Here is a 26,009-nt window from a genome sequence, read left to right as displayed (position 1 = left end):
TGGCCTCATAAAATGAGTTAGGGAGGATTCCCTCTTTTTCTATTGATTGGAATAGTTTCAGAAGGAATGGTACCAGCTCCTCCTTGTACCTCTGGTAGAATTCAGCTGTGAATCCATCTGGTCCTGGACTTTTTTTGGTGGGTAGGCTATTAATTGTTGCCTCAATTTCGGAGCCTGCTATTGGTCTATTCAGGGATTCAACTTCTTCCTGGTTTAGCCTTGGGAGAGTGTAAGTGTCCAGGAAATTATCCATTTCTTCTAGATTTTCTAGTTGATTTGTGTAGAGGTGTTTATAGTATTCTCTGATGGTAGTTTGTATTTCTGTGGGGTCGTTGGTGATATCCCCTTTATCATTTTTTATTGCATCTATTTGATTCTTCTCTCTTTTCTTCTTTATTATTCTTGCTAGTGGTCTGTCAATTTTGTTGATCTTTTCAAAAAACCAGCTCCTGAATTCATTGATTTTTTGGAGGGTTTTTTGTGTCTCTATCTCCTTCAGTTCTGCTCTGATCTTAGTTATTTCTTGCCTTCTGCTAGCTTTTGAGTGTGTTTGCTCTTGCCTCTCTAGTTCTTTTAATTGTGATGTTAGAGTGTCAATTTTAGATCTTTCCTGCTTTCTCTTGTGGGCATTTAGTGCTATAAATTTCCCTCTACACACTGCTTTAAATGTGTCCCAGAGATTCTGGTATGTTGTATCTTTGTTCTCATTGGTTTCAAAGCACATCTTTATTTCTGCCTTCATTTCGTTATGTACCCAGTAGTCATTCAGGAGCAGGTTGTTCAGTTTCCATGTAGTTGAGCAGTTTTGATTGAGTTTCTTAGTCCTGAGTTCTAGTTTGATTGCACTGTGGTCTGAGAGACAGTTTGTTATAATTTCTGTTCTTTTACATTTGCTGAGGAATGCTTTACTTCCAATTATGTGGTCAATTTTGGAATAAGTGCGATGTGGTGCTGAGAAGAATATATATTCTGTTGATTGGGGGTGGAGAGTTCTATAGATGTCTATTAGGTCCGCTTGCTGCAGAGATGAGTTCAATTCCTGGATATCCTTGTTAACTTCCTGTCTCGTTGATCTGTCTAATGTTGACAGTGGAGTGTTGAAGTCTCCCATTATTATTGTATGGGATTCTAAGTCTCTTTGTAAGTCTCTAAGGACTTGCTTTATGAATCTGGGTGCTCCTGTATTGGGTGCATATATATTTAGGATAGTTAGCTCTTCCTGTTGAATTGATCCCTTTACCATTATGTAATGGCCTTCTTTGTCTCTTTTGATCTTTGATGGTTTAAAGTCTATTTTATCAGAGACTAGGATTGCAACCCCTGCTTTTTTTTGTTCTCCATTTGCTTGGTAGATCTTCCTCCATCCCTTTATTTTGAGCCTATGTATGTCTCTGCATGTGAGATGGGTCTCCTGAAGACAGCAGACTGATGAGTCTTGACTCTTTATCCAGTTTGCCAGTCTGTGTCTTTTAATTGGAGCATTTAGTCCATTAACATTTAAGGTTAATATTGTTATGTGTGAACTTGATCCTGCCATTATGATATTAACTGGTTATTTTGCTCGTTAGTTGATGCAGTTTCTTCCTAGCCTCGATGGTCTTTACATTTTGGCATGTTTTTGCAATGGCTGGTACCGGTTGTTCCTTTCCATGTTTAGGGCTTCCTTCAGGGTCTCTTGTAAGGCAGGCCTGGTGGTGACAAAGCCTCTAAGCTTTTGCTTATCTGTAAAGGATTTTATTTCTCCTTCACTGATGAAACTTAGTTTGGCTGGATATGAAATTCTGGGTTTAAAATTCTTTTGTTTAAGAACGTTGAATATTGGCCCCCACTCTCTTCTGGCTTGTAGAGTTTCTTCCGAGAGGTCTGCTGTCAGTCTGATGGGCTTCCCTTTGTGGGTAACCCGACCTTTCTCTCTGGCTGCCCTTAAGATTTTTTCCTTCATTTCAACTTTGGTGAATCTGGCAATTATGTGTCTTGGAGTTGCTCTTCTGGAGGAGTGTCTTTGTGGTGTTCTCTGTATTTCCTGAATTTGAATGTTGGCCTGCCCTACTAGGTTGGGGAAGTTCTCCTGGATGATATCCTGAAGAGTGTTTTCCATCTTGGTTCCATTCTCCCCCTCACTTTCAGGCACCCCAATCAGATGTAGATTTGGTCTTTTTACATAATCCCATACTTCTTGCAGGTTTTGTTCATTTCTTTTTCTTCTTTTTTCTTTTGGTTTCTCTTCTCGCTTCATTTCATTCATTTGATCCTCAATCGCTGATACTCTTTCTTCCAGTTGATCAAGTCGGTTACTGAAGCTTGTGCATTTGTCATGTATTTCTCGTGTCATGGTTTTCATCTCTGTCATTTCGTTTATGACCTTCTCTGCATTAATTAGTCTAGCTGTCAATTCTTCCACTATTTTTTCAAGATTTTTAGTTTCTTTGCGCTGGGTACGTAATTCCTCCTTTATCTATGAGATGTTTGATGGACTGAAGCCTTCTTCTCTTATTTCATCAAAGTCATTCTCTGACCAGCTTTGATCTGTTGCTGGCGATGAGCTGTGCTCCTTTGCAGGGGGAGATGCGCTCTTTTTCTTTGAATTTCCAGCTTTTCTGCCCTGCTTCTTCCCCATCTTCATGGTTTTATCTGCCTCTGGTCTTTGATGATGGTGACGTACTGATGGGGTTTTGGCATAGGTGTTCTTCCTGTTTGATAGTTTTCCTTCTAATAGTCAGGACCTTCAGCTGTAGGTCTGTTGGAGATTGCTTGAGGTCCTCTCCAGACCCTGTTTGCCTGGGTATCAGCAGCAGAGGTTGCAGAAGATAGAATATTGCTGAACAGCGAGTGTACCTGTCTGATTCTTACTTTGGAAGCTTCCTCTCAGGCGTGTACTCCACTTTGTGAGGTTTGTGGTGTCAGACTGCCCCTAGTGGGGGATGTCTCCCAGTTAGGCTACTCAGGTGTCAGGGACCCACTTGAGCAGACAGTCTGTCCCTTCTCAGATCTCAACCTCCGTGTTGGGAGATCCACTGCTCTCTTCAAAGCTGTCAGACAGAGTCCTTCGCGTCTGCACAGGCCTCTGCTGCTTCCCCTGTTATTTTTTAGCTGTGCCCTGTTCCCAGAGGCGAAGTCTACAGAGACAGGCAGGTTTCCTGGAGCTGTTGTGAGCTCCACCCAGTTCGAGCTTCCCAGCAGCTTTGTTTACCTACTTAAGCCTCAGCAATGTTGGGCGCCCCTCCCCCAGCCTCGCTGCTGCCTTGCGGTTAGATGGCCGCAGACTGCTGTGTTAGCAAGGAGAGAGGCTCCGTGGGTGTGAGACCCTCCCGGCCAGGTGTGGGGTATATTCTCCTGGTGTGCCCGTTTGCTTACAGCGCAGCATTGGTGTGGGAGTTACCCGATTTTCCAGGTGTTGTGTGTCTCAGTTCCCCTGGCTAGGAAAAGGGATTCCCTTCCCCCTTGGGTTTCCCAGGTGAGGTGATGCCTCGCCCTGCTTCAGCTCTCGCTGGTCGGGCTGCAGCAGCTGACCAGCACCGATTGTCTGGCACTCCCTAGTGAGATGACCCCAGTACCTCAGTTGAAAATGCAGAAATCACCGGTCTTCTGTGTCACTCGCGCTGGGAGTTGGAGACTGGAGCTGTTCCTATTCGGCCATCTTGCTCCGCCCCCACCATTTTATATTTAACGATGCTTCTCATATGATTTTTATACCAGATAAGCTAAATTTTATGTTTATATTAGTGTGTTATTAATGTTAAACTTAATTTTAATAAAACCTTGTAGACGTGTTCATCTAATTTTTAATGTGTGACCATAAGATAAGATTTTATAGAGTCTTTAACATTTTATAATTTTTGCTAAAGAGCAGGTTGGTGCTTTAACAAAAGCTGTTATGCTTTTACTTTAATGTCCAGTTCACAGAAAAACTGGATGATACTTCTTTAACTGTAGCTAATAGGTTTACACAGAGAATTTTCTTTACAATTAATGTTTTAGAACTTGCTTAAACCTTCAAAACAATAATTTTTTTAACTTTTTAATGTAGGTAAACATGTACCTTCTTATTCCTCCTTATAATCCTTTTACCAAAGGTATATTTTACTTTTCTTATACACCTTGCACATAAACTGTGTTTTTTGTTTTTTTTCAATAGTTTTACATTCAGGAGGCCTAGTTACTTTTAAATTATACAACATTTTTTGCATAAATTCTTTTTTTATAACATTTTCCTTTTTCATGACTTTCACAGACAATTCTTCGACATGCCTCAACTTTCAGACTTATTAAAAATATTTCTTTCTTTAAACAACCAGTTAATTTATTTTAGGACAAGAATTTACCATATAATACACTTCTTATATAAATTCTGCCCCCCCTTTTTTTCCTTAGGATACTTCTGAACTGGTGAGGTGTGCTCACAGTGAAGTTTCCTCTAACATTTTTTTTTTTTTTTTTTTTTTACTTTTTTTTCCTCTTTTTTTGTTAGCAAAGCAGTTGCCGCTACAGATTGAATGCATTTGGGCCACCTGCGGGTTACTGGGTTAAGGATTTTTGATAGGAAGGCCTCAGTGTTTTTGGAATACGCCCTTTTTTACACTTACAACAAAATGATATTGGAGTGTTATAGGGTTATGGAGAATACCTTTAATTATCAATTATAGGTTTTAAATTTTTTTTACACTTACAACAAAATGATATTGGAGTGTTATAGGGTTATGGAGAATACCTTTAATTATCAATTATAGGTTTTAAATTTACCTTGACTTTTAAAGGAATAGGGTACACTTTTTTTTTTCTTAACTACCTGTATCTCTCTCTCTCTCTCTGACTTTGTCTCTCTCTGACTTTATTTTTGCCTCTGTCTCTTCTCTCTCTCTGCCTCTCTCTTTCTCTCTCTCTCTCCTTGACTCCTTCTTTGTCTGTCTCTTCCTCTCTCTCTTTGCCTCTTTTCTGTCTCTTTCCTTTCTCTCTCTCTGCTGGTCTTTCCTTGCCTCTGCCAGCCACGTATGCTGCTGTTCTCTCAACTACTGTGTGTTGGGATTGGCAGGTCTAAAACCAGCTGTAACCAAGTGTCTGTGTACAGGAACTGGTCTGGATTCCCTGTTTTACAGGTTACCTTGTGCCATACCTTTGAAACAAGGGATCTGTCCATGCTTCCTTCTAATGGCCAACCTACCTCTAATGCTGGCCAGTCTATCTTACACAAAGTTTTAAGTTTTCCTAGTGTCACAGTACTCTATAGTCTCCTTTAAATTCTTTTTTGAAATTTTTCAACATAGTTCCTAGTAGGGTGGGCTTATTTGTGCCTGACCTATGCTTCTTCGAGACAAAACACCATGCTCACGCCACACACACACCACAAAACAAAGAACAGGTAAAAAGGGCACACACACACTTTTGCAGTTTGCACCAAACCAAAATGAAAACAAAAATCAGAGTATCCAGAAATTTAAGCCAGGTCAAAACCAAAACCAAAGTATCAAGCAATCCAAGTCAAGTCAAAAACAAAAACCAAAGTGCCGGTACAGGCACACCATGGGTGATCAGGCCACACTTTCACTCAAATGGACTAGGCAAGTTCCTAAGACCAATCCTGTCGAGCAATTCAAAGCAAGTCAAAACCAAATCCAAAGTGCTGATCAAGGCACACCGTGGGTGATCAGGCCACGCTTCCACTCAAATGGAATGGGCAAGTTCCTAAGACCTGTCCTGTCAAGCAATTCAAACCAAGTCAAAACCAAAACCAAAACCAAAGTGCCAATAAAGGCACGCTATGGGTGATCAGGCCATGATTCCACTCAAATGGTGTGGGCAAGTTTCAAAGACTAGTCTTACCAGATGTCCAGACTCCAAGTGCCCATTCCTTCCCAGTGTTCAGCCACTGCATTGGTCCTCCACGGGGGCCTGCCACACGCTGCTCTGGCGAGGCATCCCACCGGGGCAAATGCCTATCCAGGAGCACTCTCAGGATCCACGTCACTCGGGCTGGTCAGAGTCCCCCGCAGGGATGTTCCACAGGGCAGGCTTAAGCTGCCTAAGGAGCTGCTCGACCATCCACCAATCACCTCGTTTCCCGGTCAGGGAACCAAGAAATGTAGCAGGTTGAGCCGCAGACAAAACTCCTCAGACACCGAGCTAAGGAAGGAAGGGGTTTATTCAGCCAGGGGCATCGGCAAGACTCCTGTCTCAAGAGCCGAGCTCCCTGAGTGAGCAATTCCTGTCCTTTTTAAGGGCTCACAACTCTAAGGGGGTACATGTGAGGGGGTCATGATGGATTGAGCAAGTAGCGCGTACATGACTGGGGGCTGCATGCACCGGTAATTAGATTGGAACAAAACAGGATAGGGATTTTCACAGTGCTTTCCTATACAATGTCTGTAATCTATAGATAACATAACCAATTAGGTCAGGGGTCGATCTTTAACTACCAGGCCCAGGGTGTGGGCAGGGCTGTGTGCTTGTGGATTTCATTTCTGCCTTTTAGTTTTTACTTTTTCTTTCTTTGGAGGCAGAAATTGGGCATAAGACAATATGAGAGGTGGTCTCCTCCCTTAAAAGGACAGAGTTTGGCAGAATGGATTTTTAAAATGCTCCAATTATGGGCTATATATAAGAAATTCACTTTAGATACAGAGACACAAACAGGTTGAAAGTAGAAGCATGGAAAAAGATCCCATGCAAACAGTAACCAAAAGAGAACAGAGGTAACTATGCTAATATTAGACAAAATAGATTTTAAATAAATAAAGGTTGCAAGAAACAGAAACGATGTATATTAACAAAACGTTTAGTACTGCAAGGAGATTACAGTTATAAACACTTATGTATCTGCAAACAGACCATCAACATATATAAAACAAAGATTAACAGAATTGATAGGAGAAATACATAGTTCTACAATAACAGTGGGAAACTTCAATACTTTTCCTCTCAATACTGGATAGAACAACCCTGCAGAAAGCAGAATAGTGGTTGCCAGGGGTTGAGAGAGTAATGGGGACTTGTTTAATGGGTATAGAGTTTCAGTTTTGCAAAATGGAAAGTGTTATGGAGATGGATGGTGGTGATGTTTGTACAAGAATATGAATGACTAAATTAGTACAATATATTGATTAACTGTAGACACTAAGTAAATTATATCTTTTAAATGAATTTAAAATTTCAGAGTAATAATTTATGGATATATAATAGAAAGCTATATAACAGCAGAAGGGAAAACCATAAAAGGAAAAATTGACCAGTTTAGAATTAGAGAAGATGAGAAACTGTGATAAGATAGAAAATATGAAATAAGATGATAGTAATGAGTCCAAACATGTCAATAATCACTTTAAATATGAAAATGGTAAAATAAATTTTAAGCATGAAGACTCCCAGGATTTCTTTAAAACAAAATTCACCTTTGTGTGTTTTATAAGAGATGCTACTCAAAATAAGATAAAAATATATGAAATAAATGTGTGAGAAGATACTACAGGTGAATGTGAAGGAAAAGGAAGTATATATTACAATATAAACATTATATAAAATAGAACTTAAGGCAAATATAAACTCTAAATTGAATAAGGGAGGTATATATCACACCGTAAAAATGTACAACACAGCAGGAGAATTAAAAGACTAAATTTATATAATTTTCTCTGTTACAAAATCATATTTTTAAGCACTTGTTGTCTTAAAAATTGAAATTTGTATATGTGCAAGATACTATAATCTGAAATTAAAGAGTATGCTGGATAACTAATGACAGAATAGGAAAATATTTATTATATATAACAGACAGGTTAACATCTGAATCTTACAAATTATTAATTATAAGCAGATTAGAAAAATGGGGCAGGAATATGGAAAACCTAAAAGAAACAGAAATGACCAATGAATTGGCCAGGCACGGTGGCTCATGCCTGTAATCTCAGCACTTTGGAAGGCCGAGGCGGGCGGATCACTTGAGATCAGGAGTTTGAGACCAGCCTGGCCAACATGGTGAAACCCCACCTCTACTAAAAATTCAAAAGTTGCTACTCTAGAGGCTGAGGCAAGAGAATCACTTGAACCTGGGAAGAGGAGGCTGGTGACAAGAGATTGCGTCATTGCACTCCAGCCTGGGTGACCAGAGTGAATTAAAATGCTACAAAGCCAGGGTATCTGACAGTAATTTGAGCAAGAATTAGAACTGTTTTATAAACCACTGAGATTTATGAGTTGTATGTTATTTTATCGTAATTGATTATAAGCTGACTGATAAAGAAATTGATACCAGAATGGGATACCATTATAATTAATATTTATACAAAAAATAGCTAGTAGATAATGACATTGACTTTGGGGATGGACAGAAGGTGGTTCCCATGATAAAATTTTTGGTTATATTGTCACCTGAGGTAACTAGAAATCAGATAATGTACTGAGTATGTGGTATTGTTACCAAAACACCAGGGATTCAGTCTAGGTCCTGCTGCTTTTTGTACAGGAAGGGACAAAAGATGAGTGTGGCTGTCCCACAGAAATTTGTCTACCTCAAGGAACTTGTAATTAAATCTACTGTAAGTTGCATATCTCAGAAAGGATTGTGGGCATGGCTACTGGTGTAATAAGATGAGTACAATCAAACAAGTTAAAAGCCAATTGAACTTTTTAGGGAATTATACTGCCAAAAGAGCTATTAGGTTCCAGTAAAAGAGACTGCGATTGTTAATGACTTTTGTGCCTCTAATCTTCTGTGACTAGGAAGCAGCCTGAGAAAGCTGCTCAGCCACCAACATGATAGTAGTGAGTGTGTGTTTGTGGAGGGGAGGCATATTCTATAATCCCTTATTTATAGACCCAAGGAAGATTAAGGAACAGGAATAAGCTCCTATGGGGCACAACCAGCAGCCTCAGAGAACAGTAAACTGGGAAACTTTTCCCATAGAGAAGAACCAGGACCCAATTAAAGAATGTTTCCCAGTCCCAGGGCAAAGCAGCAGCCCTTGCATCTTCTGCCCATCAAAATTTCAGAATTTACATAGATAAGTGACTGCTGTATTTCCCATTTGTCCTCTTTCCAATTTGGAGATATATGCAAGTTGTATCTTCCCATTCTGCAGTTATATGTTAGATATTTGAGGGGCAGCTAACTCGTCTTTTTAGTTTATTAGTCTCCAGAGTAAAAGGCACCACATTTGGATTTTAAATAAGGGTTATCACAAGATCCAGGACTTGGCGAGTCTATTGCCATAATTGGAAAGGAGTTAGGGTTATCTCCTCTGAGAAGAATTATTATTTTCCCCAATTATTTGCTGGCTCTCTCAGTGAGAGAATTCTAATTCCCTGACCAGTGACATCTAGCTTGGCTGTGTGACTTCCTTTGTCCAATGAAATATAAACAAAAGGGATGAATGTCACTTCAAAACAGAATCCTTAAGAAACACTTTTCTGCCATGGCTGTCATCCCTCTGCCATGAAGGCTGCTGTCCTAGAAAAGGGGTGCATCTTCAGCTTGACTGAAAGCTGACATGTAACATAAGCAAGAAATAAATCCTTGTAGTCGTAAGTCACAATGATTTGGGAATTTTTGTCACTGCAGCGTAACCTAATTTAAACTGCCTGATAAGTCACTACAGTATTGGTCAAAATTTGTGTATTCATCTCTAGAATCCTGAATAAGATAAGCTTTCAAACTTTCTTAGAAATCACTTTTTATCTGCACTGTACTAATGAAGATATGCAAATAAATCCATTACTGCTATTTGGCACTATTCCATATATACTATATATACTATGTGTACCAAGATCATAATTGCTTTGTGATGAGGTCAATGCATAGTCAGAAATTTCACTTTGTGCTACCTATTCTTCCTCACTAGTGAGGAAAAGCAGTGTTCCATCAACAGTTTTATTCAATTGGCTTTTATGCTTGCATGGTTAAATCTAGTAGAATCTTGGATCTAAGTCTGATGATCACACTTTGGACACTGTGAGACAGTGAATTGTAGCATCTGTTTGTGATTGAGTATACTCTCAAAAAAAAAAAAAAGAAACCACAGATTGAATGACTTTCATACATTTTAAAGCAAATTGTCAGTATATTTTTAACAGTTTTCAGGGTACTTTTCAAATATAGGTGTTTTTTATTTGTTTTAATCTAAGAAGACTATGTCTTTACTACATTTTTGCCACAGCCACAATGAGTCAGCCTTTAATCAGTGTATTTTTGTTTTGGAGGACTCCAGGCTCAGCATCTTTTGCTTTGTGACAGTCAGGAATTTAATTTGTAAGCTTTCAGAACTCCATAGCTAAATATTTGAGACACTGAGGTAAAGGCATCATTTGGGAGATTTGGCTTCTTTAATTTAGCTGAATTTAGAACCTCAAAGCTCATTATCTTTCCTGACTTGAAAATGTAAATGAATATCTGAGTGTTAAGGATGCCTCAGGGTTGCTATAGCAATTGATTATATTTCTTAAATGAAAAATATTTAAAAACAGAAAATGTTAATATCATTTAGCATAAATATTTTTACCCAATCAGTGACAGAAGAGTACTTATTATCAACTTAACTCAGCCAACTCAGTGGGCACAGAGTCTTAAGTTAGTTTGAGACCACCCTGGGCAACATGGCGAAACCTTGTCTCTACCAAAAAATAAAATAAAATAAAATAACCCAACTAACAATAAAAGAAATGTCATAGAATTATGTAATGTAGCAATTGTCTGGCCACTGATCCTGTGCTAACCAAAACATCTTGAATTAGGGTAAGTATTAACAGAGCTGAGCCCTTTCAGTGAGCTGGTAAATTTATGTAGAGTTGAATATCGTATTCTTGGGATGTATCTTGAATCTGTCAAACTGACTTGAATTGAACTTGGGTACTCAAGAAGTTGGCACCAAAAAATGACTAAGCAAAGCTAGTGAAGGTCATTAATTTCTAAAGTTTAGCTGATTGACACTGAGTGCATCTGTTTCTTAAAAGGCTCTTCTCTTAGCATATTAATATCCCTGCACAGAGGGCCTCTGTCCATGTTATGTGGAAATGGCAGGGTTCTTTGTCTTCTTGTCACATTAGCTAACTGGAGTCAAGCACTCAACCTTGCAACTAATTTTTTTTTTTTTCAGTTGTGGATAAGTATTTATAAAACTGGTTTTTTGGACCTCTAGTAATTGGACAATTAGATAAACTATTCATATACTTGAGAAGGAGCCAATGGTTATTTTTCAAGGGTTTTTGGAAAGCATTGTGTAGTTGATTCATTGTTTAGCAATTGTGCTGTTGTTATGGGACTTTAGAAAAATTATTTGTAGAATACTCAGTGCAGAGCCTTGGAATTCTCTTAATGTCAGGGAAAGGACACCAAGAGATCTCAAAAACTGACTCACTTGTAAAATTGGAGACGACAGATGTCTTCAACTCCTTTTAGCTCGTGAATTAAAGCTAAAATATAAAGAATAATATGTTCTCTTTCATATGTGAGTGTATAATTAGTGATTTGGTTTCTGTAACATGCTTTTTGTTGATTTTATCAATGTGTTACAAAACAAGAAATGGGAATGGTAAGTAGGTTACTAAAATCAACTGTGCTTATAAAAAAGACTTGGGAATTCGAATTGACTGCAAGTTCAGATTTAGTCAACAAGATTGTAGGTCTGCCAAAAAGCTAAATTGATCTTAGACTGAGGTTCATGGAACAGTAGAGTCAATATCACTAGACAACTTGTTAGAAATATAAAATCTCACCAGGTGTGGTGACTCATGCAGCCTGTAGTACCAGCTACTCAGAAAGCTGAAGTGGGGGGAATTACTTGAGGCCAGGAGTTCGAGACCAACCTGGAACAGCATAGAGAGGCCCCATTTCTTCTTCTTTTTTTTTTTTTCTTGAGACGGAGTCTTGTTCTGTTGCCAGGCTGGAGTGCAGTAGAGTGGTCTCAGCTCACTGCAATCTCCGCCTCCCAGGTTCAAGCGATTCTCCTGACTCAGCCTCTAGAGTAGCTGGGATTACAGGCGCGTGTCACCACACCTAACTAATTTTTGTATTTTTAGTAGAGATTGGGTTTCACCATACTGGCCAGGATAGTCTCCATCTGACCTCATGATCCGTCTGCCTCAGCCTCCCAAAGTGCTGGGATTACAGGCATGAGCCATGGTGCCCGGCCAAACCCATCTCTTAAAAATAAAAAAAATATAAATAAATGCAAAATTTCAGGCCCTATGCCGACCTTCTGAATCAGAAACTTGGACATTAGCCTAGCAACCTATGTTGTAATAACTCTTCCAGGTAATTGTGTTGTATGCTAAAGTTTAAGAACTTCTGGGCTGGGCATGGTGGCTCACGTCTGTAATCCCAGCACTTTGGGAGGCTGAGACGGGCAGATCACAAGGTCAGGAGATCAAGACCATCCTGGTTGACATGGTGAAATCTCGTCTCTGTTAAAAATACAAAAAAAAAATTAGCCGGGCGTGGTGGCGGGCACCTGTAGTCCCAGCTACTCAGGAGGCTGAAGCAGGAGAATGGCGTGACCCGGGGAGGCGGAGCTTGCAGTGAGCTGAGATCGCGCCAGTGCACTCCAGCCTGGGCGACAGAGCTAGACTCTGTCTCAAAACAAAACAAAAACAGAAATAAAACAAAAACAAAAACAAAACAAAACAATAAGGAAGAACGAAAGAAAAAGACCTTCTGGACTAAAACAAAAGCTTCTTCTACTTTATGCTGGTTAGAACATGCCAGGATCAATTATTTTGCTTATTTTATAGTCTAAAAAAGATGCTGATGAGCTAGAGTACTTCTAAAAGAAAATGCTGTGTTCTAGAAATAACTAAGAACTAAATCCTATGGAGATATGTGAAAGAAATTTTATTTAGCCTTGAAAAAAAAAAAAAGATAACTTAGAGGGTTAAGATATATAATTGTTGCCTTCAGTAGCAAAATAACTTTTTGGCAAAAGTGTCTCCTTGATTTAGTGAGCTTCATCTTTCTGCAGACATTTGTGTTAGGTTCCAGACATCCTCTTAATAGAAATGTTGTGGTAATCATTCATATAGTGGATTGAATCAGATGGCCACTACTTGAGGTCTTTTGTAGCACCTAGAGGATGTATATCTATTACTTGCAATGACTGTGCATACTCTGTGGGCTTTTGGTTGTTACCTAGAGCAGTGTTCTCAGATTTCAGTGATCTTTGATCCCCTAAATGAAAATATTTTTGTTTCACCTTTGTTCACCTATAGCTAGTATTAGATTTCTGAATTAAACCTAATTTTCCTTCAGCCTATAACAGATAACATTTCATTGTTTTGTAGCCTTTTGTTGTCGATGTCAGTCTTATTTATTTTTTGTTTGTAACCAATCTGGTTTTTCTTTCTTGTTACTGTTGAGATTTTTATCTTTTTATATCTTTGACTTATATTCTTCATAAATCTTCAGTTTTTTTTCTAGTCCAATCTACTGTTTATGCCATTCATTAATTTTTAAATTTCAATGACAGTATTTTTCCAGAAGTGCTGTTTGGTTCTTTTTCATATGTGTTTGTTTCATAGTATGCTATTATTTTGTAATGATTTAAATTACTTTTATCTTGTTTTTCATCTTAAACATACATATTTTATCTATCTCTCAAAAAGTTCCTTCATCTCAAGTTTTTGTCTAGCTTTTGATTCTACTTGTTGATCTTTAGACTCTATCTCCTCAGGCATCATTTCTTTAGGCAGTTTTAAATTTTTGATTATGAGCTCATTTTTCACAGGAATTGTTTTTACTGTGGAAACTCATGTTTCCTAGATTATAAAAGTGTTCCTATTGACCTATTTTGCATTTCTTTTTCCTGGTTGTCTCAGGGGTTTTACTAATCCATGACCAGATTCTGCTTATATTATGGCGTAGGCATTCATATACTACATGGGTATTATAAATGCTGACAGCAAACCCACACTTGGAATTTGGTTTCTCATGAGATACTAGTTTTTTTCCCCTACCAGCAAGTGCACAGGGGAAACCAAGCTTCCGTGTCACTTTAATCTCCTCCCTTTTCAATAGAAGTATAGCCTTTTGAGGTCCCATCCATATGCTGGAGACTGGTTTATTTCTCCATTCCTTCTGCTGAACCCAGGGCCTATTTCTCTATTGGTAGTAAAATCCAATATGTAGCTATTATGGAATTCGGCCTCATGTCCTCCTGAGATCTTAGCAAAATCAGCCTAAGAGTTTACTCCTCTGGCTTGTTTCCTGCTCCTTTCTAGCACCAAGAGATTTCCTTTTTTTTTTTTTTGAAGCTCAGATGTGTTACTAAAAGTATTATTATATTTAATTGATAATGTCTATTTTTGTTTGTTTATTTGTTTGTTTTTTGAGACAGGGTCTCATTCTGTCACCCAGGCTGGAGTTCAGTGGCACAACCACAGCTCACTGCAGCCTTGACCTCCTTGAACTGAAGAGACCCTCCCACACCTCCACCTCCTAAGTATCTGGGACCAGAGGTGTGCACTACCACACCCAGCTAATTTTTGTATTTTTAGTAGAGACAGGGTTTCACTACGTTGCTTAGGCTGATCTTGAACTCTTGAGCTCAGGCTATTCACTAGCCTTGGCCTCCCAAAGTACTGGGGCCACACCGTGCCTCACCTATAATTACTATGTTTTATCTCAGCTCAGTCTGCCATGTGCCAGAGCTAAAATTTCTTGACTACTAGAATTCTCTCCCAATGGTTATTTTTTTTTTCTTAGTAGTGTTACCTATATGTATATAAAGTAGGTATAAATGTGTTATACATATAGTTCTTATATATCTATAAATCAAAAACAAATTTATAACAAGTATAAATATTTACAACCAATGTTAGTAAAATTAAAATTAGCTTCATAAGATCAATGTTGTTTTCCAGAGCTAAATTGGTATACTCAACATGAATATAGTAATATCTTTTAACATGTGGTATGTGATTTTTCAGTATTTCTACCATATTCATCTATTTAACCATTGTAAGACTTTTTTCATACTGTTTGGTAAGCTGATTTGACCTTCACCTGATACAACTGCACAAAGGCCTATGTATAGCCTTTTGCTTGTGGCAGAAATGTTTTTTACTTGATACTAACCTAAGTGTTAACACAGACACAAATTGAGATACTGAAATCACATAGTAGTTTTCACTTATAACTACAGGCATTCAGATGAAATAGACCACACTTATTTTATGTTTTTAGACAGTCATGAAAAAGGAGAACAATTTTTCAGACATGTTCCATCAAGAACCATGGTACCCATTATTGGAAATAAGATTGATCATTGCTGATCTACAACATATAATTTGTGATACAGCTGCTTGACGTAAGAAAAGCAGTCTCTGGTAATGATGGTTGCAAATGGCAGAATATGCAGCTTCAAAATCATCCTACAGAAACATTGAAGAATAAGCAGAAACTGTCAGAACCAATTTTGTCAGAACTCTGGAGAAGAGTCAAAGGATTACAGCAGAAAAATGAATGTTGAATTAAGATAAAGGCAACTCAGAAATGTTGGAAAGCTGTGTGCAATTTTTACTTGCCCTTGCCCTTCACCTTCCTCTGTAGGGGAACAATGGCATCCCATGTTCCCACTGTGGGACCCTGTTATTAGTTCCAGAGGGAGCAGAACATGTCTTTAAGTTTTTTTATTTTGTTAAGGACAGGGTCTTGCTCTGTTGCCCAGGCTGGACCGTAGTGGACAGTATAGTGGCACAATCATAGCTCACGGTAGCCTTGAACTCCTGGGCTCAAGCCATCCTTCCACCTCAGCCTCCTATCTAGGACTACAGGCATGCACTACTATGCCTGGGTAATTTTTTACTTTTTATTTTTATTTATTTATTTATTTTTGAGACGGAGTCTCGCTCTCACCCAGGCTGGAGTGCAGTGGCCGAATCTCAGCTCACTGCAAGCTCCGCCTCCCGGGTTTAGGCCATTCTCCTGCCTCAGCCTCCGGAGTAGCTGGGACCACAGGCGCCCGCCACCGCGCCCGGCCTTATTTTTATTTTTATAGAGATGAAGTCTCACTATGTTTCCCAGGCTGATCTCAAACTTCTAGCCTCAAGCAATCCTATCACCTTGGCCTTCCAAAGCACTGGGATTATAGGCATGAGCCACCACACTGGCCCTAGGGTATGTTTTATGTACAAATTATTGTGTATATCTGTTCTAACTTATTTAGAGCTACTTCAATGAAGACATTTGTCTTTGTTTTGTGGAACTTAAAACTCAGACCAGAAAAGTGATGAGCAGTGTTTCAAAATGTTGTAAACTGAAATAAAAACTTACAGGTGTGTGGAACAAAAAATTACAATGCAGACATACAATAGACTGTCTAAACCCCAAGAGGAAAAGCTTGGTAAATTTATAAAGCCATGTGTATGCTAAGTGCAATACACTCAGAAAAGACTTAAATAGACCCTAATCTTTCACCTGAGGTAGATCTGTGGTCTCAGTGCAAGCCTGTATAAATTCTGAAATCCCCCAGCAGAGACCCAACTTGCACTGACTGGGACTTGGTTGTTTTTGGTTTTTTGGTCTTGGTTTTAAAATTTTTTATTGGGTTTGTTTTTTGTGTTGCTCCTGATATTCCAGGAAATCTCCCTCAAAACTTCAGTTCTGCATGAGCTGAAAGAACAGAGACTGTATGAATATTCATGATGGAATATAGTCTTTGCAAAAATATTGGAAAAGTCACTAAAAAACAGGCTACTATAGCCTCAACAATTAAAAAAAAGCAAACCCTATGAAAAGGGAGGATCTGAGTTCCGGAGTTACTGCCTTATATTATTCAAGTAGCTAGTTTTCAACACAAAAATCACAAAGTATACAACAAAACAGGAAAGTATGGCCTATTCAAAGTAGCAACATACATTGACAGAAACTATCTGAGAAAGCCCAGGAATTCTACATCTGGCAAAAACGTTTCCTCAAAAATTATGTAGATTTTAACACATTTCTAGATAAACAAAATCTGAGGGAATTTGTTACAACTAGACAAGCCCTCCAAAAAATGCTGACAGATTGTTTTATGGTGAAATGAAAGGAAAGTAGATAGTAACTCAGGCTATCTGAAGAAATAAAAATCTTTGGCAAAAGTAAATTCATGGGAAAATATAAAAACCAGTGTTATATTTTTGGTTTACAATTCCACATTTTATTTCTACATGATTTAAAAGACAAATGCTTAAATATAATTATAAACATTTTATTAAGGACAAATGTATAAAATGTAATTTGTGACAACTATATGAAGATAACCTAGGTGAAACTGACAAATTCCTAGAAACACACACATTACCTGAACTGACTCAAGAATAAATACAAAATCTTAACAGACCTATAATGAGAGAAGGGAGAGATTTTGTAATCAAAAGCCTCCTGTTAAAGAAAAGTCCAAGACTAGATGGTTTCAGTGGAGAATTCTACCAAACTTTTAAAAAAGAATTAACACAAATTCTTAAAATTTTGCTAATAGTAAGAGGAAATGCTTCCTAACTCATTCTATCTATGAGGCCATTTTTTTTGTCTAAAGAATTATTTTTTCTTCATTTTTGAAGGATTTTTAAAAAATCTTATGTCAGAAATCTCATCATCTTCTTGCATTTGTCATTTCTGTTGAAAAGTCAAGTGTCAATATTATTGATGCTGTAATTTTTTTCCTCTGTTTTTATAATTTTAGTTTTGCCTTTAACTTTTTGGATTTATGCTATGTTTCTGGGCGTGGCATTCTTTTTATTTATTTTTTAATAGAAACTTTCTGTTTCTGAGTCATTTCACTTAAGATAATGGACCCTAGTTCCATCCATGTTGCTGGAAAAGGCATGATTTCATTCTTTTTCAAATATATATAATATATAAAATATATATATAATATATATAAAAACCTACATATAACATTTTTTTTTCTTGTTTTAAATATGGAGTTTCGCTCTAGTTGCCCAGGCTGGAGTGCATTGGCATGATCTCGGCTCACTGCAACCTCTGCTTCCTGGGTTCAAGTGATTCTCCTGCCTCAGCCTCCCAAGTAGCTGGGATTACAAGCACCCACCACCACACCTGCCTCATTTTTGTATTTTTAGTAGAGACAGGGTTTCACCACATTGGCCAGGCTGGTCTTAAACTCCTGACCTCAGGTGATCCACCCACCTCAGCCTTCCCAAAGTGCTGGGATTACAGGCGTGAGTCACCACACCTGGCCATATATAACATTTTCTTGTATAGAACTCATCTCTTTAAGGTCCTTCCACTTGGAGCTCATTAACATAAATGTTGTATCTATATGTCTGTTTATCTATCTATCTATCTATCTATCTATCTATCTATCTATCTATCTAAAACATTTCTTTGTCCAACCTTCTGTTGGTGGACACTTAGGTTGATTCCATATCTTTGCTATTATGAATAGTGCTGTGATAAATACGTGAATGTAGGTATCTTTTTGGTGTAGCGATTTCTTTTCCTTTGAGTAGATACCCAGTAGTGGGATTGCTGGGTCAAATTGTAGTTCTTTTTTAGTTTTCTGAGAAATCTTTATGCTGTCTTTTATATAGGCTATATTAATTTACATTCCAACCTACAGTGTATAAGCATTCCCTTTTCTCCACATTGTCACCAATATCTTGTTTTTTGGCTTGTTACTATTAGTTATTTTGACTGATATAAGATGGTATGTCATCGTGGTTTTAATTTGTTTTTCTCTGATAATTAGTGATGTTGAGCATTTTTTCATTTTTTTTTTGGCTGCATATGTCTTCTTTTGAGAAATGTCTGCTCATGTCCTTTGCCCATTTTTAAATGGGGTTATTTATTTTTTTCTTGTTGATTTGTTTGACTTTCTTATAGCTTCTGGACATTTGCCGTTTGTCAGATGCATAGCTTACAAACATTTTCTCCCATTCTGTACTTTGTCTATTTATTCTGTTGATTATTTCTTTCACTGTGCAGATGCTTCCTAGTTTAATTAAGTCCCATTTTTCTGTTTCTCTATTTTTGTTTTTGTTCTATTTGCTTTTGAGATCTTAGTCACAAATTGTTTGTGTAGACCAATGTCTACAAGAGTTTTTCCTACATTTTGTTTTATGATTTTTGTGGTTTCAGGTCTTACATTTAGGTCTTTAATCCATCTTAAGTTAATTTTTATATATAGTGAGAGATAATGTGTCCAGTTTCATTATTCTGCATATAGCTATTCAATTTTCCCAACAGTGTTTACTGAATAGGGGTCCTTTCTACAGTGTATATTTTTGGTAAGTTTGTTGAAGATCAGTATGTTATAGATATGTGACTTTATTTCTGTGTTCGCTCTTCTTTTCCATTGATCCATGTGGCTATTTTTATACCAGTACCATGCTATTTTGATTACTATAGCCTTGTAGTATAATTTGAAGTGAGATAATGTGTTGCCTTCAGCTTCGTTTTTTTTACTTAGCATTGCTTTGGCTTTTTGTGCTGTTTTTAGGTTCCATATGAATTTTAGGATAGGTTTTTCTATTACTGTGAAAAATCACATTGGCATTTTGATAGAAATTGCATTGAATCTGTAGATTGCTTTGGGCAGTATGGTTATTTTAATGATATTGATTCTTCCAGTCTATGAACATGGAATGTTTTTCCATTTGGTTGTGTCATCTATGATTTCTTTTGTCAGAGTTTTTTTGGTTTTCCTTGTAGCGATCTTTTGCCAACTGGGTTAAATGTATTTCTGAGTATTTTATTATTTTGTAGGTATTGTAAATGGGATTGAGTTCTTAATTTGGTTCTCAACTTGATTATTATTGCTGTATGGAAATGCTACTGATTTTTGTACATTGATTTTGTGTCTTGAAACTTTACTAAAGTTATTTATCAAATCCCAGAATCCTTTGGTATTGTCGTTAGGGTTTTCCAGGTATAGAATCATATCATCAGCAAGGAGAGATAGTTTTACTTCTTCTTTGCCTATCTGGATACTTTTTGTGTGATAGTTTGACTTCTTCTTTGCCTATTTGGATACTTTTTATTTCTTCATCTTGCCTGATTACTCTAGTTAATACTTTTAGTACTATGTTGAATAGGAGTGGTGAAAGTAGGCATCCTTACCTTGTTTCGGTTTTTAGGGGGAATGCTTTCAACTTTTCCCTGTTCAGTATGATGTTGGCTGTGGGTTTGTTGTATATTGCTTTTGTTATTTTGAGGTATGTTTCTTCTCTGCCTAGTTGTTGAGTGTTTTTATCATGAAGGGATGCTGAATTTTATCAAATGCTCTTTCAAATCACATTTACTGATTTGCATATATTGAACTATCTTTGCATCTTTGGAATAAAACACACTGGATTGTGGTATATTATATTTTTGATGTGTTGCTGGATCATATGCTCATACGTAGTTGATATGTTAAGCAGGGATATTGGCTTATAATTTTTTTTCTTTTTCTTTTTGCTTTTTTACTGCCTGGCTTTGCTATCAGGGTGATACTAGCTTCACAGAATGAATTAGGGAGGATTTACTATTTTCTTTTTATTTTATGTTTTTCTGTCATTTAAAACAGTTTATTTTATACTCTAGATACCAAAGAGTTTCTTGAACTTTTCCTTTCAATCATTCAATATATAATTTTTTAAGACTTGCTTATTCTGTTTCAAATGCTGTATTAATCAGGATGCTCCAGAGAAACAAAACCGTGTGTGCATGTGTGTGTGTGTGTGTGTGTGTGTGTGTGTGTGTGTAGACAGAGTTTTTTGTTTTGTTTTGTTTTGTTTTTTTTTTTTTTGAGATAGAGTCTCTCTCTGTTGCCCAGGCTGGAGTGCAGTGGCGCGATCTTGACTCACTACAACCTCTGCCTCCTGGGTTCAAGCCATTCTCGTGCTTCAGCTACCTAAGTAGCTGGGATTACAGGCGTGCACCATCATGCCCAGCTAATTTTTATATTTTTAGTAGAGACAGGGTTTCACCATGTTAGTCAGGCTGGTCTCGAGCTCCTGACCTCAGGTGATCCACCTGTCTTGGCCTCTGGAAGTGCTGGTATTACAGGTGTGAGCTGCTGGGCTTGGCCTGAGAGAGAGATTTGAAATTGGCAAGCTGGAGAGCCAGGTAGTCAATGTGTAGGTTCAGTTTGTGTCTGAATGCCTGAGGACCAGAAGAGCCTATGATTTGACTTCTGTTCTGAACACTGGCAGGCTTGAGAGCCAAGAAGAGCTGATGCTTTAGTTCGGTTCAAAGGCCAGAAAAGACTGATGTTTCAACTCAAGGCAGTTAGGAAAACTTCTGCAAGATGGTCTGGCTTTTTATTCTAGTCAGGCCTTCAGTTAATTTGATGAGGTTGGCATCAGAAAGGGCAGTTTGCTTTATTCAAGTCTACTAATTCAAATGTTAATCTCATCCAAAGACACCCTTACAGATATATAGAATCATGTTTGACCAAATATGTGAGCACCTGGTGGCTCAATCATTTTGACGCATAAAATTAACCATTACAAATGCTGTACCGTTTCCTTTGTTTTGCAGTATTTTTTTCTTGTGCCCCGTGCTAGTATCTTATTTCCCTCCTTTCTCCACCTCAGATATGGTGGGATCTTTTACAGATTGTATGCTTTGAACAAACAAGTTGAGTAGATAGCCCTTGATCATTTTATTCGGCCCCATTTGATGGCTTTCTCATCCTTTATATTCACATCATTTATATGCATAATAATATGCACATCTCTCATATGATTTCAGATTCTACTGGCTTTCACATAGTTAGCAGGTGTCAATAGTATCAGGTAACCAAGTTCAATGCCTTGAATATATAAGAGTATATTTTCTTTTGTTTTGTTTTTTTTTAAGATGGGGTCTCACTCTGTCACCAGGCTGGAGTGCAGTGGCGTGATCTCGGCTTACCGCAGCTTCCGCCTCCTGGCCTCAAGTGATTCTCCTGCCTCAGCCTCCTGAGTAGCTGGGACTACAGGTGCATGCCACCACGCCTGGCTAATTTTTTGTATTTTTAGTAGAGACGGGGTTTCACCGCGTTAGCCAGGATGGTCTCAATCTCCTGACCTCATGATCCACCCACCTCAGCCTCCCAAAGTGCTGGGATTACAGGCGTGAGCCACTGCACCCAGCAAAAGTATATTTTCTTATATAAGAAGAACTCCAGAAATGATATTAGTCAGAGACTGAGGAATATCAGGGCTGAGGTCTTTGTTATCCTTTTGACCATTTCCTCAGGGTTCCAAGATAGCTGCTAAATTCTAACCATCACAATTATATTAAAGTCAAGAGGAAGAAGGAAAGAAGGAAGAGGAGAAGGAGACAAAAGAGCTTCCACAGGAATTGCTACTTTCAAATTCTTTGCCTTTCCTATCTGACAGCAGACTGAGAATTATAATTTTTGTAATTGCCATGGATTTTTATTATTGAGGTAAAAGGGAGAACACAGATAATGAGTAAAAAAGCAACATATTTTGAAAACATATTTTTTCAGTAGAGTCCACATCTTCTTCCAGTCAGCAATGTCTGGAACTCTGAAAATTTTCTAAATTTGTTGAGTACAACGTAAATAATAAATATCTAGCATCTCCTATTATTACAAAGATTCTTGTTCTTACTTTGCTTTGCTCAAGGGACTATTTGTCTTCAATAACACAATTTGGCAAGGTTTTTTACCTTTTACTTCTACATGTTTACATAAGAGAGAGGCTGAGTAGCGAGGAATAGGTGATGGAGTCACTAGGAATAAGCAGAACCATGTTCTAACATGATGGCTAGGAGTAGCAAACTATAGATCCTGGTTCTCTGTAACACTTTATCCAGGAACTCTGAGAACAGGGGATAGATGGTGGAGGACTTTTCAAGGATGTTTAGTGTCCCATATTCTGACTCCTAGGTAGGTTTTTCTCAATTCACCTTTTGTCTTCTGTTTAGGATCACTTGTGATTTCATTAATCTTTATTTTAGCATTGTTGTGGCTTTTCTTCTTTTTCTGGCTCTATGCTATTTAGGAATATTTAGAAGAAGCTAAATTGAGGGGCTGTTAGCCAGGCAAATTCTTTTCAGTGGATATTTATTTTAATAGCCATTTGGTTTCATTACCTTTTAATGCGTTCTTTGATAGCAAGTTCCTTAATTAACAAAGCAGTCTTTCAGGTTTCCTCTTCTCTAATTGTTAACATATTTTGGTGCTTTCACACAGATGCACTGTGATGAAGTTTCCTCTTTTACAGCTCCTTTCTGGGCCATTCAGAAGCGATGAAGAAGAGGGTGGGGAGAATATACAGCATTGTTTTTTAAAGATATAAATGATTTAAGAGTATCCTCTCTACAACATGATTAACTCAGTGGATTTCTAGGTGTATAAAAGTTGATTATTAGTCTAGTTCATATTCCAATTTTATGTGAAATTTTACCACAACCAGTTTTCAAGAAATGTAGAATATTTAGTTCTATCTGGGACACCCATATAACATTTTCTTTTGAATTTCCCTTAACCTGTGGACAATACTTCTCAACAAGATGGGAATATTTTATAATAAGGTATCTATTATTCATTGGGCCCCAATTATGTGCCATACACTGTACAGGGCTCTATATTCTATTATCTCATTTGCTGCATACAGTCTCTATTAGGTTGGCAACATTATCTGCATTTTACTGCTGAGGAAGATGAGTCTAACTAAGATTAAATAACTGTCCTAAAGGTCACATAACTAAAAGTGCGAAGATTTGAACCTAGGTTAATATGAACCCAAATATTTGCTATTTCTCTCGATATCACTTCCTTTTTAGTCCTATCTTGTTTTTACTACCACTTCCCATAATATGGACGTGATGTTTCATGCACCATTCTCTCATATTGAGGTTAATTAAAGAGCTCATTAAATTCTTGTAAAGCATATCTTAAATGATTTCCCTCAGAGAAACCTAAGGTTTTAAATATTCTGGAATGAAGTATTTGTTATTGGCAGAAAGTAATGACCAAAGCACCTACAGGATACTTTTGCTTAAAAAAGCAAAAAAAAAAAAAAAAAAAAAAAAAACTAGGGCTAATGAGGTGTTTGGGAGGAGAAATGCTCTTATTTAGGGTATTGACCAGTTAGGAACTGAGTAATAAGTTGTATGTGGAAGTTAAAAGAGACTGGCTGGCAGACAGTCAGGCGTCTACCATTGTATTTTGTAAACTTTCTCCTATGGCTGTGGTGTGTTTTTTCCAAGCCCACTTAATTTTTTATGAGGTTTGTAAAGGTCTTGAATAAACAATTGAGATTATAGAGGTTTTCCTGGAAGCTTTAGTTAATATTTTAATACTCTTGCTTTGTCACATTATTAAATGGCTTATTGGAAAGTTTGAAAGACAAGGATTCTTTCTTATTTTTCCTTTTTTTCTTTTCTCTTTTTTGTTCTAGTAGTTAAGCATCAAAATTGGATTTAGTTTTTGGTTGATTCCTTTTCTTCCTTTTAATTTTAACTTTATGTCTCTACAGATCATCCTTGGATTGGGGATCTGGCATCTGGGAGGCCTCCATTAAAATGCACTTCAAGTGAAATTACAGTTTAGAGGGTGTGTCTTGAAAGTAAGCCAGTGACTATAAATGTGTGTAGTAAGAGAGGACTAGAAAAAGGGCAATGGGAATTGGATAGGGTCAGAAAACAGGAACTAATAGAGCTTTGTAGATTATTTCATCATGACCTTTTGCTCATTAATATTTGAATCAAATTCTTTGGCATCTTGGTTGTAGCCTGGTGAAACGTTAAGCATAGCAAAGACTGAATACCTTCAAAGACATGTCTGTTAATGAGATGACTTGATAAAGTTAACCTTTAACCTGAACAGGGTTGAGGAAAGAGAAAGGAAGAGTTTTTATTTTTCATTACAAGTAATTCTCATTCTACGGAGGTTTATATAGTAGTAATATTTGTTATTTTTAGGATACTTTATATTACCTCCATTTCAATTTTTAAGCCACTTAAAAATATTCCCATGTCATTGTTGTTGGTATATAATGAGGGTCGCCCAGCAAGCCCCACCACTTTTGTGAAACCGTCTCTGACTGTTGTGCCCTCATAACTTTCTTTCAGCTAAAGTTGTATAGGGCTTAGGGTTTATTATGCTCAATTTAGCACTTAATTGCATGTTCTCCTTGATTTGCTTCAGAACAGGAAATACATTTTCCACTGTTTTGCACATACAAAATTATTTGATTTAAAAAAAGAAAATCATATGACTATAAAAGATATACTTTGTAAAATATGATACATTCATAAAATACTTACATTTTAAGCAAATATACCTAATGTCATTTTCAATTATTTACTATATAGGATCATAGGAATAAAAGTTATAATATATCAGAAGATATTGACTAAGTACTTATCATATAATCCAAGTACTATATTAAAAATGCTACATAAGATTTATTTTTATTTAACTATTATAATAATTCTGTTTGGCAGATAAGGAAATTGAGACAAAGGTTAAAGTCAGTGTCCCAGAGCATCACATTTAAAGTGTATATTGGTTTTATTAAACCACACATCTGTAATTTTTCTATTTATCTTTATATATATTTTTTTCTTTGGTTTTGCTCTGACACTATTATTAGTCCTTGGCAGTAGAGTAACATTAGGCGTGTGCTGGTGGTGTTACTGTTGTTTTGAATTGGGCATGTATTGATTAATGGCTACACCCTTTATCCTTTACTGTAAATTTGGGTTTAAAGACACACATATGTAAGCATTTTGTAAATAAAGCAAAAATGTTTGCCAAGATGACAATGGAAATCAAGACTAAAGCATAGAAGATTCTTGGCCAGAAAGAAATTCTTTAAATATCTATTATAGTTTTCTTCTGGTTTCATATAAATTTAGTAAATTAAAAAGATTCGGAGGAGGAAAAGGCGGTGGGGGGTACGGGGGCTGGTCCCAGAAGATGGCGGAGGCGGGGAGTTACTATATGTCTGGCATGGAGTAGGCGCTCCATAAATGGGTGCCCTATAAAGAATGATGATGATGATGATGATGAAGGAGAGTTCTGTAGCTACTGAACCTTGCCAAAAGCAACCAGATGATGATGATGATGGTGATGATGATGAAGGAG

The 26,009-nt window shown here is 37.3% G+C and overlaps 1 protein-coding gene across 1 annotated transcript in view; it reads left to right on the top strand.

Annotated features, from left to right (window-relative positions):
- EXOC6B (exocyst complex component 6B) overlaps positions 1–26,009 on the top strand; it is a 710,495-nt gene that overhangs the window by 431,011 nt on the left and 253,475 nt on the right. The gene's annotated exons all lie outside the window — the stretch shown is intronic.

The sequence above is a fragment of the Piliocolobus tephrosceles genome, chromosome 15 (assembly GCF_002776525.5).
Source record: "Piliocolobus tephrosceles isolate RC106 chromosome 15, ASM277652v3, whole genome shotgun sequence".
NCBI lineage: Eukaryota > Metazoa > Chordata > Mammalia > Primates > Cercopithecidae > Piliocolobus > Piliocolobus tephrosceles.
Note: the sequence above shows the minus strand (reverse complement) of the source record. Positions and strands in the feature narration are given on the sequence as shown.